Below are 17164 nucleotides of genomic sequence, written 5' to 3'. Positions count from 1 at the left end.
TCTGTGCGACCCCATAGACGGCAGCCCACCAGTCTCTGCCGTCCCTGGGGTTCTCCAGGCAAGAACACTGGAGTGGGTTGCCATTTCCTTCTCCATAGGAAGAGACAAATTCATGGTAGAACAAAGAATGCAGAATTCAGAAACAAATTCAAGTAAATGCAGAAACTTAATTTACAACAAGGGTAGTATTGCCATTTATTTTTAAATGAGTTGTATTAGGTTAAATGGTTTTCCATCTGAAAATAAATGTCATAGCTCTACCTCATACTGTATTCTTTTAAAATTCCAAAGATTATAGTTTTAAGAGTAAAAATAAAACACTAAAAATATTCGAAGAAAACTTAAGACAGTAAATGGATAACTTTAGAAGGTGAATGTCCTCCCTAACAAATAAAAGCTACCATTACATCTTTAATCATTACATCTGTAATACCTGGATTACAGCAATAAAGTCTTAACTACTCTGCCTGCATTTGCTCAAGTTCCTCTATAATACATTCCCCATCTTTGGGAAACAAAATCTGTGCAGCTGAACATGGTTGGACCTCCTGTAGCTATGTCATCCTTTTTCATCCTTACATTTGTTTATTTGTGTTTTTCTCTTTTTTTGTTTCCTTGAGTCAATTTTTGGTCTTTGTTGAGTTTTTTAAATTGTCTTTGCTTTCTATTTCATTTATTTTTGTTATTGCTTTCTGTATCTTTTTTTAAAAAAGGTTTTATTGTTATCTTTGGATATGTTACATATTTATTAGTCTTTCTTCTTTTCCAATGTAAATATCTAAGAGTATAAATTTCCCCTATAGTACAACTTAACTTGAAAGTTTGGGTATACAGTTTTGTCATTACTATAGTTATATTTCCATCTTGGCTTCTTTTCTTACTAATGATCATTTAGATACGTGTTAATTTCCAAACATATGGCATTTTCAAGATGATTCTTATTGAAATGTCACATAAGTACCAAAAGGTACACACCTCGATGAACTTCCACAAAATGAATTTACCCACGTATTCATTCTCAGAACAAGATAAAGAATGTTATTAGTTCCAGAAGCACCCAGTATGTCCACTGCAAGTCATCGGCTTCCCCAAAAGTAACTAATTATCCTTACTTCTATCACCATCAATCAGTTAGTTCTGTCCATTTTGAGATTTTATATTAAGAAAATATAGAATGTTCTCTTTTGTACTGACTGTCTTTCATTCTTCCCATGGTTGTGAGATTTGTCCATTTGGTTGCATGTATATACAACTCTTGATGGACATTTGGGCTATTTTTTCACTGTTTGATGGATAATGCTATTACTAACATTTTGTAGGAATTTCTGTTGGAAATTGAGTTATGTGTTATAGCTATGCCTAGATTTAGAGTAGAGACTACCAATTTTCCAGTATGATGGTACTGAGATACATGAGCACCAGCAGAGAACAAGAGTTTTGGGTACTACCACATCATTGCCAACACTTAGCATGATCCATTTCCCTAGTGCTAGGATTTGAGGAGCACAAAGCGGCTTCTCATTGTGTCTTAAATTTGCATTTCCCTGAAGAACTGAGCCAAGCACCTTTTGATATGCTTATTTGGTATCTCAGAAATCTTTTTTTATGAAGCACCTATTCAAGTCTTCTGCCCATTTTGTTTTTCCATTTTTTTTTCCATTTATTTTTATTAGTTGGAGGCTAATTACTTTATATCATTACAGTAGTTTTTTGTCATACATTGAAATGAATTAGCCATGGATTTACATGTATTCCCCATCCCGGTCCCCCCTCCCACCTCCCTCTCCACCCGATCCCTCTGGGTCTTCCCAGTGCACCAGGCCCGAGCATTTGTCTCATGCACCCAACCTGGGCTGGTGATCTGTTTCACCCTAGATAATATACATGTTTCAATGCTGTTCTCTTGAAACATCCCACCCTCGCCTTCTCCCAGAGTCCACAAGTCTGTTCTATACATCTGAGTCTCTTTTTCTGTTTTGCATATAGGGTTATCGTTACCATCTTTCTAAATTCCATATATATGTGTTAGTATACTATAATGGTCTTTATCTTTCTGGCTTACTTCGCTCTGTATAATGGGCTCCAGTTTCATCCATCTCATTAGAACTGATTCAAATGAATTCTTTTTAATGGCTGAGTAATATTCCATGGTGTATATGTACCACAGCTTCCTCATCCATTCGTCTGCTGATGGGCATCTGGGTTGCTTCCCATGTCCTGGCTATTATAAACAGTGCTGCGATGAACATTGGGGTGCACGTGTCTCTTTCAGATCTGGTTTCCTTGGTGTGTATGCCCAGAAGTGGGATTGCTGGGTCATATACTTCTGCCCATTTTAAAAAATTGAGATGTCTGTATTTCTCTCACTGATGTGAAAGAATTTTTAATAAACTGATATCAGTCTTTTATTCAATATTTGTGTTGAAAATTTTTTCGTACATGTCTTCCTGTTTCACTCTATTAATGTTATGTTTTCATGATTAAAGGTGTTTTGTTTACATGTGGAGCAACAAAACTAATAAATTGGCAATGGGGGTAAATATTAGAACAAGAACTTTGGAATATAATAGGGTATTACCTTGTAAAGTTGAAGATAATCCCTGTCACCCAGTTATTCTTCTTCCCAGTTATCTGTCCCAGAGAATCTCCAGCACAAATGCACACAGAAATTAGATAGCAATACTATAAAAAGGTAAAAATGACAAATGTCCATTGACAGTAAAATAAACAATTTCTAGCATATACGTACAATGGAACAATATATGGCATCATAAATTAAATAATATATATCAACTTGGATGAATCACAAAATTATAATGTCAAGTATAAAATCAATTCTCAGAAGTCTATATGCAAACTATGGAAATACAGTTGAAACTATATCAATGCCAAAATCATAATAAGTTTGACAATACACTGTTTAGGAATATGTATATATTCAGAAATAATGAAATTATAATCACAAAGAAATGATAATAAAGTTTAAAATAATGGTTATCCTTCCTGGGAAGGAATTCAATTGGGAAGGTTCCCACAGTGTCCTGAAGTTTTGGTAGTGTTCTAGTTCTTAAGCAGGATGAAGGTATACAAAAGAGTTTTATTTATTATGACTTTTATATTATATAAATGTAACATCTATATAAGTCTATTTTATAATCAAAGGTTTTTTAATATTAAAGTGAAAGTCACTCAGTCCTGTCCGACTCTTTGCAAACCCCATGGACTATACAGTCCATGGAATTCTCCAGGCCAGAATACTGGAGTGGGTAGCCTTTCCCTTCTCCAGGGGATCTTCCCAACCCAGGGATCGAACCCAGGTCTCCCGCACTGCAGGCAGATTCTTTACCAGCTGAGCCACAAGGGAAGCCCAAGAATACTGGAGTGGGTAGCCTATCCCTTCTCCAGCAGATCTTCCCAACCCAGGAATCGAACTGGGGTCTCCTGCATTGCAGGTGGATTCTTTACCAACTGAGCGATAGCCCTTTTAATATTAGGTACCCATCAAAGTGATATTTTTGGAGGAGTTTGAAATATCATGGAAATTACGAAGATCAACATATATGCTTCTGTATGCATAGCATACCTCTGGCAGGCTATATAAGAAAGCGGTAATTATAGTTCTTTTAGATAGGTTATCTGGAGAGGCTCCATCAGCCCCTCTTTTCATCCTTCTCCATCCTGCTTTGTATCTCAGACTCTTTAAATACTGTTGCTACTGTCTCCATTGCTCTAGAATTTCCAGGTGAGTTCAACCAGTTAGAGGCATCAAGGAGAAGAGTGAGACTTAAGTATTTATTCCTTCAGCTCCTTCCCTGCCCATTGGCTAGGACTGTCTTAGGTGCCTCTAAGAAAGGCACCTGTTGCCTTGCCCTTTGTATTAGTCAGAGTTCTCCAGAGAAACAGAACAAATACGATGTGTGTGTGTGTGTGTGTGTGTGTGTGTGTGTATGTGTGATAAAGAGAGATACAAATTTGTTATACTGAATTGGCTCACATGATCATGGGGCTGAGAAGTCCCAAGATTTGCAGGGTGAGTTAAGCTGGAGAACCAGGAGAGCTAATGAGTAGTTGCAGTCTGAGTCTGAAGGCCTGAGAACAAGGAGAGCCAATGACATAAGTCCCAGTCCAAAAGCCAATAGGCTCAAGTCCCAGGGAGAGCTGATGTGTTAGGCCAAGTGCAAGGCCAGAAAAAGGCTGTTGTCCCAGCTCAGCAGTCAGACAGGAGGAGCTCCCTCTTGTTGTTCAGTCACTCAGTCTTGTCCAACTTTTTGTGACTTCATGGACTGCAGCCCACCAGGCTCTTCTATCCATGGGATTTCCCAGGCAAGAATACTGGAGTGGGTTGCCATTTCCTCCTCCAGGGGATCCTCCTGACCCAGGGATGGAACTCATGTCTCTTGCATTGGCAGGCAGGTTCTTTACCACTGAGCCACCTAAGAATTGGCAGTTCCCTCTTACTCAGCGCTTTTATTCTATTCAGGTCTTCAATAGAGTGGATGGTACCCACCCACATTAGAGAGGCCAAATGTCTGGCTATTCCATGGCCCAATCACTCTTTTCTATAGCTGCAGCTGCTTCACTGTACCGTGTTTTCCTTAACCAATGCTATTATAAATAGTCCCTTAAGAAACCATTTCTCAATTTATCCTATTTGAGTATGTCATCTGTTTTCTTCTTGACTCCCAACTGATACTCATATTTTTTAAATATTACTACTGTTGTTCACTCACTAAGTTGTGTCTGACTCTTTGTGACCCCGTGGACTGCAGCATGCCAGGCTTCCCTGTCCTTCACTATCTCCTGGAGTTTGCTCAAACTCATGTCCATTGAGTCAGTGATGCCATCCAACCATCTCATCCTCTGTCACCCCTTCTTCTGCCCTCAATCTTTCCCACCATCAGGGTCTTTTCCAATGAGTCAGCTCTTCACATCAGGTGGCCAAAGTATTGGAGCTTCAACATCAGCCTTTCCAATGAATATCTAGGGTTGATTTCCTTTAGGATTGACTGGTTTCATCTCCTTACAGTCCAAGGATCTCTCGAGAGTCTTCTCCAGCACTACAATTCAAAAGTATCAATTCTTTGGCACTCATCCTTCTCTATGGTCCAACTCTTACATCTGTACATGGCTACTAGAAAAACCATAGCTTTGACTATATGGACCTTTGTCAGCAAAGTGATGTCTTTGCTTTTTAATATGTTCTCTAGGTTTGTCCATAGCTTTCCTCCAAAGAGCAAGCATCTTTTAATTTCATGGCTGCAGTCACCATCCACAGTGATTTTGGAGCCCAAGAAAATAAAGTCTCTCACTGTTTCCATTGTTTCCCCATCTATTTGCCATGAAGTGATGGGACCAGATGGCATTGTTTGAATGCTGAGTTTCAAGCCAGCCCTTTCACTCTCTTCTTTCACCCTCATCAAGAGATTCTTTAGTTCCTCTTCACTTTCTGCCATTAGAGTGGTATCATCTGCATATTTGAGGTTGTTGATATTTCCTCTTGGCCCCCAAATGATACTCTTACTTTTAAATATTAGTAAATGTGGTTAAAATTTCTAACATATAGTAGATTCTGCAAGCTTATGGGTAAAGGGTTTTTCAAACACATTGAGATCATAGGCCAGCTGAGTGGCTCAGAAGGCCTTTGATGCCCAGTTTCTCTCTCTCCCTGGCCTTCTGGTGTGAATCTCCAAGTGCAGCCAAGGACCAGAGGAAACCTCAAATGCTAACACCCAGACAGCACTGACTGTTCATGGTATCTGACCCAGGATCTTTGAACTACGGTCTGGCCTCATCTCCTCTAGGACACAGCTGGCCACTAACAAGCAATCCAACATGACATTTAAAATTCAAAATGTGAAACACAGAATAATGAAGCCATCTGGTCGATATTGTTGTCCAACAATTATAAGTAATGTGAGCTATAAATACAACAAGCAAAAGGAAGCAAACAAGAGACCATTAATCAATACAAACAATTTGCACGAAATATGATGACTCAAGTGTATTTACACAAACAGAAAATCCTTTTTCAGGAGAATCTTTACAAATGGTGCACTAAAGCAGGTCTAGATGGAAAAATACGACCTGCTAATGTCCTTCAGTCATGTGATTTCTCTCAAGTAATAAAAAGCTGCATGGGAATTTCACACAGAGCACCCTGATGTTGACATTTAATAACTCACAGTTATATATTAAAAGTAACAGGACCATTCTCGGTTCAGAATCCAGAATAACTTAACAAGAGTTACATCAGAAGGACACCTTAGTGACCAGGACTCTAAGAAACTAGTAACACTTGTCATCAGCTCCACTAATAAAACCTGTAGGAGCTTGAGTGAGAAAATAAACAATCACAATAGTTTGCCTCTGGATCTATATCTCCAACAGTCTCATCTCTCTGACTATCCCATAGTCAGCTCAAATTCAGCATATCTAAAACTGAACAAATGCTCCTCCCTTCCCAACCTGGACTTTCTCTTGTACCCTAGGCTTCTGACATGAGCAACTGAACATATGATGCAATCTGCAGAGATAGAAAACACATTTAAACTACATGGTTGATTTCTCAAAAGAAAGGGGAGTGTAGGAGAATGTGTTATTTGTCCTCAATTCTTCCTTCCTTCCCTTCCTTTACCCGGGTTTACTGTGGGCCAAGAATAAATGCCAACCCTCGCTGATTTAGCCAATGGAATTAAAGGTTTTAGCTGTGCTTGCAGGGTTTGGGTTGGTCTCTTTGGCACTTTTACCATTGGCCATGAGAACAGGCCTTGAGTAGCCACTAGGGATATATCAAACAGATCAGAAACCAACCTGCAGCCAGAGCCAAGTGTTGCAAAGCCACAACCACTTGCAGACCCATGGGTAAGAAATAAGTGCTTGCTTGCTTTTGTAAGCCACTGAGATTGGAAGCAGGGTGCTTAGTTGTTATGTAGCATTATCACAGCAGAAACCTGACTACTGGTTTCTTCCCTGGGAAGACAAAATAACAAGTGTATATAGCACAGTCTATCCTTGGTAGTTTATTGTTTGTACACACACACACACACACACACACACACACACTCCTTTACTCCTGCACATATTTTTTAATGCTACTACCTACTACAGCTAATCCACATACAACCAAAAAAGAACTGGCCCCCTTCCCCAATAGGAAGCAACTCAAAATCATAGTTACCCCATCCAGCTCCCAAGTCAGATATCTATTGGTGATATCCATGACTCAGGTAGAATGAGATGTGACGTCTCACGGTCTTGCCTTATGGTCTTGCAATATGTGGCCTGAATGATATCCACTATATGATGTGAACAGAGAGGGGCCAAAAATGTTCAATAAAAAGGAAAAAAAAGAAAAGTAACGTGTCAAACATGGACATGACCCTCCCTAGAACATCTTTAGTAAAGTGTCTACTTGTCAGTTTGCCTCCCTGGCAGTGGAGAGAAAGTTTGTGTTCACTGAATTTCCTTCACCCAGTGTCTTCCAAGGCCCCACCTGAGTGAGGTGGCAGGAGCTTCCCCTACTACGCATGGCACCATTTTAGCAGCCTGCTTCCCAAGGGAGCATGCCCTTTATTATAGAAAAGAGGGAGGGCTCAGCCATTCACTACAACTCAATCCGCTTCACATTCTAGGATCTGTTCCTTGCAAAAACCCCTCCTTGAGGTACAAATTTATGACTTTGCTTTCTCCTGGCTGCAAGCAAACAGAAACCAATGCTGGCAATAAGCACAGAGTGAGGGAGTGGGCTGTGGGAGGCTCCATCGGAAGAACACACGCTCCAAAACAAGCTGAACAACCAAGCTGTGGAAGACAGAAGCCAGGGCCTCAGTGACCAGAGTGCATGGACCTTTCACCCAGGCCTGTAAGATCAGCAAGGTCACAGGGAATGCCCAACATAAACGTGTCTCCCGGAGCTCAAGGAACAGCCACTTTGGGGGCTGATGAAAAGGTTCTAAAACTAGATAGTGGTGATGGTTGCACAACATTGTGAATGTACTGAAAATCTGTGAATGCTTTTTAAATGGGTAAATTGTATGGTATGTGAATTATATCTCAATAAAGCTAGTATAGATATGAAAAATTTAAGTCAGGAAATCAAAGAGAAACAAAGATTAAGAAAAGGCAATTCACAAAGGTGGAGATCAGAATGGCTAATATTACCAGCAATTAGAGAAATGTTAAAACAAGAAGATACCATTTTGTACCCATCAGACAAAAATTAGAAAAGTGAGTAAGACTCAGCAGGTAGTGTGGGGGATCTGGCCCATTCCTGATCTGCTCATAGAAATGTAGACAGGCAACCTGGCTGGTCGTGACTCAGTTAGGTGTGCCTATTTCCTGTGCATGTGTGTTTAGTCGTGTCTGACTCTTTGTGACCCCATGGACTGTAGCCCACCAGACTCCTCTGTCCATGGGATTTCCCAGGCAGGAATACTGGAGCAGGTTGCCATTTCCTCCTCCAGGGATCTTCCCGACCCAGGGATTGAACCTGCATCTCCTGCACTGGCAGGCAGATTCTTTACCACTGACCCTCAGGGAAGCCCCATTTCTTCTGTGGTATGGTCAACCACAGAGTCTGACATACCGCAGAGAACCACTGCTGAGCACTGGAAATGTGACTAGTCTGCACTGAGGTGTGCTGTCAAGATCAATAGACCCAGACTATATACTAAATTTAAAACAAATGCCCAATAAACAGTAAATCTCACTTCTAAATTAAGATATCGTTTACACAGCCAGTTGAAGAAATTTTCCAGTTCATAGTCATGTTTTTCCTTTATCAACTGTCATTTTTAAACAACTTTGATTGGGTCATCAGCGTTAGGAGCAACTTTCCTGCTACAGGTTTCCTAGGTTGCCTTCATTCTGTTTCAGATTAGAAAAGAATTATACTAATATGCAATTATTTATTATCAAGCCAGAAACAGGTAGGAATCATGAGAGCCATGGAAAGGGATTTGAGTGTAATTTACAAATTTAATAAATTCCCAACTGCAGAGCATGACTGCATTTCCAACTGTTCATCATTCAACAGCTGAAAGCCCAGTATTATAAAACCCTTCATGAAACATGTCACAATCCCATATATCTACCCAATTCTACCCTAAGTTGGAGGAAATCATCCTTGAGCATGTTCACATGTGTGTACAGCTTCTCTCAGTAGAGGAGAAAGCCTCACATACATGTCATCACCTCCCAGGAAAGATGCCATGACATGATTCTATTTCTCCATTAAAGAACTCTTGAAAGACTCAGATGTTACTCATGTGTGAATCTCTTCCAATCTGCCCTAACATCAGAATTAATTATCTGAACATAGGGCTCAAAGTCTACTGTCCAGCACACTACTGGCAAAGTTGACTCAAAAATGTTTGACGAATTGAATTATCCATGTGTCTCAAACTTTCTTTTTTAAGAATTCCATTTTCTTCAGTCCTTATGATTAGAAAGGCCAAATCTGCTGATCAACAGTAGCTTCCACCTGAAGCTTTGACAGGTGGTCTGGTTATTTTCTAAACTATACCCAAATCAAGGCCAAGATGTAGAAGTACGACACTGGCAATCAGTAGATTTTGCTGAAAATATTTGTTTTCCTTTGAATGCAGAAAATACTCATTACTCGCAAATGTTATTAAGGGGAATGTAAAAGAACCTGTCAAGTAAATTTCCCCTATGATGGTCCTGGGTACAGAGTTGGAAACCCTAGAAAAGTAAAACCAACTAACCTGTGTCTTTCCTCTCTTAAAAATACTGTTCAGTATCTGGAGAGTTCTAAGGAAGAGTGAAGCAAGCACTTTCTCAAAACACAGAGGCAGAGGTAGGGCTCAGGTACCTGGGGGCCACCAGAAAAAACCAGTCAGATGGCAGACTGCCAAACCCAACAGCAAGTCTCACAAGTGGCTATACTATACTGGTTTCACCCCAAACACAAAAATAAGCAAATAAGCATATAGGAGATGCTTTATGATTTTAATATTATATTTATGCTCTCTGAATTACACCCAGGGATTCCACCATGAGCAAGTGGTGGATGTACATATCCCCTTTATACAGAATCTAGAGCTGTGCTGTCCAACACCACAGCAACTCCCTCATGCAGCTACTGAGCATTCAAAATGTGGCTAGTCTGACGTGCACCCCAATGTTCATCGCAGCACTGTTTATAATAGCCAGGACATGGAAGCAACCTAGACGCCCATCAGCAGACGAATGGAATGAGGAAGCTGTGGTACATATACACCATGGAATATTACTCAGCCATTAAAAAGAATTCATTTGAATCAGTTCTAATGATATGGATGAAACTGGAGCCCATTATACAGAGCGAAGTAAGCCAGAAAGATAAAGACCATTACAGTATACTAACACATATATATGGAATTTAGAAAGATGGTAACGATAACCCTATATGCAAAACAGGAAAAGAAACTCAGATGTATAGAACAGACTTTTGGACTCTGTGGGAGAAGGTGAGGGTGGGATGTTTTGAGAGAACAGCATCGAAACATGTATATTATCTAGGGTGAAACAGATCACCAGCCCAGGTTGGATGCATGAGACAAGTGCTCGGGCCTGGTGCACTGGGAAGACCCAGAGGGATCAGGTGGAGAGGGAGGTGGGAGGGGGGACCGGGATGGGGAATACATGTAAATCCATGGCTAATTCATTTCAATGTATGACAAAAACCACTGCAATGCTGTAAAGTAATTAGCCTCCAACTAATAAAAATAAATGGAAAAAATAAAAATTAAAACAAAAACAAAAACAAAATGTGGCTAGTCTGAATTAAGATGTGTTTGTAAATATAAAATCCACACCAAACTTCAAAGACTTAATAAAACAAAAAGAACATAAAATATCTCATTAAAATATTATATTGACTACATGTTGAAATTATATTTACATATATAGTAGCAAAATATATTATTAAAATTAATTTCACCTGTTTCTTTTTACTTTGTAATATAGCTACTACAAATTTTCAAATATTACATATGGCTCACATTTTATTTTTTTGGATAGCACTGGCTAATATTTGCTTAATGTATTTATGTGCTCCTATGTTGAGTGCATATATATTTACAATTGTTATAACCTTGCTTTGATTTATCCCTTTATTATTATGAAATGTCTTTTTCTCTTATTATAGTCTTTGTTTTAAAGTCTATTTTGTCTGATATGAGTACTGCTATCCCAGCTTTCTTTTCATTTCCATTTGTATGGGATAGCTTTTTGCATCCCCTCACTTTCAGTCTACATGTGTCTTTAGATCTGAAGTGAGTTTCCTGTAGGCAGCATATGTATGGGTTTTGTATTTGTATCCATTCAGCCAGTCTGTCTTTTGATTGGAACATTCAGTCCATTGATATTTAAACTAATTATTGATAGGTATGTACTTATTGCTATTTTGTTCATTATTTTCTGGTTGTTTATGTAGTTCTTTTTCCTTTCTTGTTTTGTGTTCTTTCTTTGTAATTTGATGACAATCTTTAGTTTCATGTCTGTGTATGTGTATCATAGGTTTTTGATTTGTGGTTATCATAAGATTTACATATAACAACGTATGTATATATACACACATATATATACATACACATATATGATTATAATAAGTTGATAATCTCAAGTGTAAATACATTCTAACAACTCCATATTTTCACTCCCCCCAGCCACCTTTAAAGTTTTGTCTTCATATTTTTCATCTTTCTGTTTTGTATATCCCTTAACTACTTATTGTGGATATAGATGATTTTACTACTTTTTAAAAAAATTTATTTTCCATTTATTTTTATTAGTTGGAGGCCAATTACCTGATTTCACTACTTTTATCTATTAACCTTCCTACTGTATTTGTAAGTGGTTGGTTAACTACCTTTAAAGTATATTTGCCTCTACCAATGAATTTTTCCTTTCATAATTTTCATATTTCTAATGTGGTCTTTTCTGCTTAGAGAAGTCCCTTTAACATTTCTTGTAAAGGCTGGTTCAGTGGTGCTGAAGTCTTTTAGTCTTTTAACTTTTGCTTGACTGTGAAACTCTCTCTCTCCTTCAAATCTGAATGAAAGCCTTGACAGGTAGAGTAATCTTGGTTGTAGGTTTTTCCCTTTTATCACTTTGAATATATTGTGCCACTCCCTTCTGGCCTGCAGAGTTTCTGCTGAAAAGTCAGCTAAAGTTCTTATGGGAGTTCCCTTATACATAACTGGTTGCTTTTCACTTACCACTTTTAAGATTCTCCGTCTTTAATTTTTGTCATTTTAGTATCATGTGTCTTTTGGTGTGGCTCTCTTGGTTTCCTCTTGTTTGGGACTCTCTGTGATTCTTGAACTTGGGTATCTATTTGCTTTCCCAGGTTAGGGAAGCTTTCAGTCTTGCCAGTATTTCTAATACAAAGATGCATCTACTCAATTCCTACTCATGCATCAGGATTTGGTTCAAGAACCCAGCTAGATCACAGGTTTTTCCATATTCTCAGCCGCATCAATTCAGGGTTGGGTAGGCAGGGTGTGCACAATATCTGTGACAAATTGAACTAAAAATTGACCTTTCCCTTGTACATTTTTTTGTACTCATTTTTTCACTAGAGAAATATAACCACATCTGAAATAAGAATGCTGCTTAAATATTATAGTAAAACAAGAATTTTTGCATGATATGCCTCTGAAAGAACCCAGAACCATTTGATAATATGGTCTCCAGGGAAGGGAACAAGAATTCTTTTATAATCTTTTTAAGAGAATATCCTCATTATGTAGAAAAAGGATTTTTAAAATTTAGGTTCCACTGGAGACTTGTAAATAATTTTTCTTGCCTTGTACCTTTTCGATCAGTAGTCAATAAACTTTTTCTGTAAAGTGCCAGATAGTAAATATTGTAGGCTTGTGGGTCTCTGCGGCAACCACTCAACTCTGCTGTAGTAGCTTGAAGACAACCATAGATAATATGTAAAGGAAGGTGAGTGACTACATGTAAATAAAACATTAATTAAAAAAAATAGGTGGAATTTAGCCAGTTTACCACCCCCTCCACCACAAACCTGCTTTAGATAGTGTCTCCTTTGAACAATACAGAATGTGTAATCATATTCTTTACTTTTTCATTCTTAAATAGGTTAAAACAAATCTCCCTCCAACTCAAGTTAAGAATTATGCTAGGAGTGTTGGAACAAAAAGATAAAGATAATGGGGACAGAAGAAAAACATCTAGTTTATTATATAAAATCATAGAGTTATGATACTCACTCAGGAAAGCAAAGGTGTTTCAAAAGCCATGATAACTCTCTCCTATCAGAAATCTTCCAGGTAAGAATCAATGGTGGCAACAAAAAAGTCATATCCTGGGTTGAAAATTACTTCTGAGTCTCCATATTTCTCAAGTTGGAGACTAAAATAATGTATACTTGTGCAAATAAATTCAGAAATTGCTACTCCAGAAATGCAGATAATCTAAATTAACTACATACTGACTGCTTACCATTAAATTCTCTACAGAAGTGACCACTATAACAAGTAGTTTCATCATCCTGGCCTGTGGCACATGATGAGGATTCTCTAATTCAGAGAATCTCCCTGAAAGGGTGATTCAGTGTGAGAAAGTTTAGTTTACTGGGACATTGGCCCCAAACCCCAGGTTCTAGGCTTCCATCTAACTCTTCAGAATACTCCCAGCATATTAGCTGAAATCCTAGTCTCTCCCAGAAAAAAAATTAAAGCAATATTCTGTTTTCAAGACAATTTCTTCTTCAAGAAAAAGAAGGGAAGTTTAAAACTTACCATTTTGGCTATAAATGAACTATACAACCAAACAGTGCCAACTAGATTCCCCTGCTTTACACTGGTATTCTTCTCAGAGGAAGCAGGTAATACCAAAGAAGTTTTAGGGATAGAAAGTGGGCCCCATAGAATTTGCCACTATCTTTTAGAGATATTCATGGGCATAAACCTAGAAGACCAAAAGCTGCATAGCAAAAAACAGCTCAAAAAATTCAATTTGTATTTCCATCAGTGTCCATATGTCACATATGGAAAGCCTATGTAGAAATAGGGTAGGATGTCTACTGGACCAGTGAAAAACCCTGGTGTTTAGCAAAATTCAAATTAAGATGGAAATCCAGTTGCTTTGTTCAAGGGCAGTATGAGTCACAATCAAATGAGCTGTTTTCCAAAATGGCTCACCTATTATTACTGATAATAGAAGAAGCAGTGATATATGCAAAACAGCAGCTCATCATTACATTTGGCTTATTAATAAACCCATACTCAAATGTAAACACAAATGAAATAATGGTATCGCTCAAGAAAAGCCTACCTCTAAACTGAGAGGCTGGTTACTTGTCCAGAGCTAACTTTCTGGCTAGTACTAACTATGCCACTCAGATTAATGATGAGTATAGAGCCTGCTTCCTTACCACTGACCCTAAGAGTACAAGTTTGATTCTATTTTGCAGATTCAAAGAATCCTACATCTTCCCATCCACAAGTGAAAGAGTTAGAAGGGAGACTCTCAGAAGGGTTTGGCAGCCTAGGGAGAAAGCAATCCAGACACAATGCTGCTATATGATCTTGAGCTCTTTCTTGCTCCATTCAAGAAATTCAACCAAACCCCAAAAACACTAACTCAGAACCCACAGACGTTTCACTACCTCTGGATTTCTGGGGCTGTCTCTGTGTATCTCCCCTCTTGTATGGCATCTTCAGGGTGCAGAACTTCAACTCTATGGGGAAACGGTGGAGTGTAGATATCTGGCACTGACCTTAACAGAGCACAGATGTGCATGGAACTGGTACTTTTTACTACAACAAATAGAAAGTCCAAGTAAGAAATATAGCAACAAAAGTGACAATCAGGAATGGAGCTGGAGAACTTATGGAGAAAACAAAGAAACTGAGTCCCTTCAGCTTCAGTTCAATCCAAATTTCAATAAAGGAAAAGTGTGGGCTGATACCAAGCAAGTGATGACACCAGTGAAACACTATTACCACTCACCCAACTGCCTGCCAGTCTGGGAAACCACACCCCCACTGGATCTTGGAGCTCTCTGCCCACTATTTTTGCACTGTGAGACCATGAGCATAAATTTGTGTAAAACATTTACCTGCTTTGCTCAAAAGGCCTTTCTTGGCTCACTAGTTTGTCAGAGGATCCCATTTTACACTCTCCCATAAGAGTCTTTGTCCTTATTCTTTGACATTCATAGCTCCCTGAACATATCACAATTATAATTAAATGGTTATTTTCCTATAGATTTGTGTAAAGCCTGCCTTCCCTGAAGAAAAGGTCAGGGGCAAGAGGGTAGGTTGCTTCTGCAGGGGAAGAAAAATCATTTTGCCTCTGCCCTTCTAGGTTCTTGACTGAGAACTTTCTGTAATAACAGATTAACAGGAGAAAAACAAATTCTGTTGTTGAACCAAAGACTGTGTGCATGTGTCTCCTGAGGCCAAACAGACTGAAACGTTGGAGTTTGAGGCAGAGAAAGGTTTATTGATTGAGAGGCCACCAGCAAAGATAGGAGATGTAGGCTAATCTCAGATCCATCTTACTGGCTGGCCAGGGTGTAAGATCTTCAAAGGCAAAAGGGGGTAAAAGCATGCGTGTCAGCTCATGCACAGTTCTCTGACTGGTGTGTGAGGCAGCGACAGGGTAATGTTTTGGGAATCAACATCATCAATCTGGTTTCAATCAATCTGAGGTCTACTGCTTATGCTCAACAATTAGTCACCATCCATCACTAGGGTGAGGGTCTTAGTTTTTCCTGACGCAGGGATTGAATCCAGGTCTCCTGCATTGCAGGCAGATTCTTTACCATCTCAGCCACAAGAGAAGCCCTCATTTTCTGCAGAACAACTCAAAGATAAGCATCAGATTGTCATGCATCCCTGGAAGAGGAACTAGGGCTCTATATCATCACTGAACTATTGCTGCCCAATATTTATTTTGGGGGGCTCCAAAATCACTGCAGATGGTGACTGCAGCCATGAAATTAAAAGACACTTGCTCCTTGGAAGAAAAGCTATGACCAACCTAGACAGCATATATTAAAAAGCAGAGACATTACTTTGTCAACAAAGGTCCGTCTAGTCAAAGCTATGGTTTTTCCAGTAGTCATGTATGGATGTGAGAGTTGGACTATAAAGAACACTGAGTGCCAAAAAATTGATGCTTTTGAACTGTGGTGTTAGAGAAGACTCTTGAGAGTCCCTTGGACTGCAAGGAGATCCCAACCAGTCCATCCTAAAGGAAATCAGTCCTGAATATTCATTGGAAGGACTGATGCTGAAGCTGAAGCTCCAATAATTTGGCCACCTGATGTGAAGAACTGACTCATTGGAAAAGACCCTGATGCTGGGAAAGATTGAAAGCAGGAGAAGGGGACGACAGAGGATGAGATGGTTGGATGGCATCACCGACTCGATGGACATGAGTTTGAGTAAGCTCCGGGAATTGGTGATGGACAGGGAGGCCTGGTGTGCTGCAGTCCATGGGGTCGCAAAGAGTCGGACACGACTGAGTGACTGAACTGAACTGTTGCCCAACTGCCTGTCCTTTGTTTCCGCATCCTCTCACTTTCCTAATTACTAACTGACTAAGTCTGCTCTTTGGAACTCGGGGAAAGTATAGGACACTGAAGCCTTTTTCTACAAGAAACAGGACACGGAAAGTCTTTGGTATCCAAGAGGGTCCTGCTTGGTTTCAGTTTAATAGCATGTATACCTGCTGGAAGAGACCAAGGAAAATTGAGCAACTTCTAAACAGCCCAAACCATCATCTTTGCTACCATCTCCAGCTAAAGAGAAAAGATGTTGTGGGGGAGGCCAGTTAGGGGAGGTGACCAGGCAAAGCCCAGGAATCCAGGGTGAGGTTGTTATGCAGATTGAAGTCATTGCCTTCTTCACTGAGAAGCAGTTCCGGAGATTTACAGTCATGGAGGTTTCCCTTATAAATGTAAATGTCTCTTAAATAGGGCAGCTTCTATTCAGTTTTCAAAGCTTTTCCTTGTCTGCTGTTTCTTTAAAATCAGCCTAAAATAGTCCTTTTGCCAAAGAGACACACTTGGGGGGCAGATTCTGCTTCCCCTCAATTCCCCCAGCACCTACACCAGGTGTTACTCATCCAGACATATTTGCCACATGAATGATTTAGAATACCTTCCTGTGTGTGCACAGCC

This window comes from Odocoileus virginianus, unplaced genomic scaffold, assembly GCF_023699985.2.
Source record: "Odocoileus virginianus isolate 20LAN1187 ecotype Illinois unplaced genomic scaffold, Ovbor_1.2 Unplaced_Scaffold_6, whole genome shotgun sequence".
NCBI classification, from domain to species: Eukaryota; Metazoa; Chordata; class Mammalia; order Artiodactyla; family Cervidae; genus Odocoileus; species Odocoileus virginianus.
The sequence above is the reverse complement of the archived record's forward strand: the minus strand, read 5'-3'. Positions refer to the sequence as shown.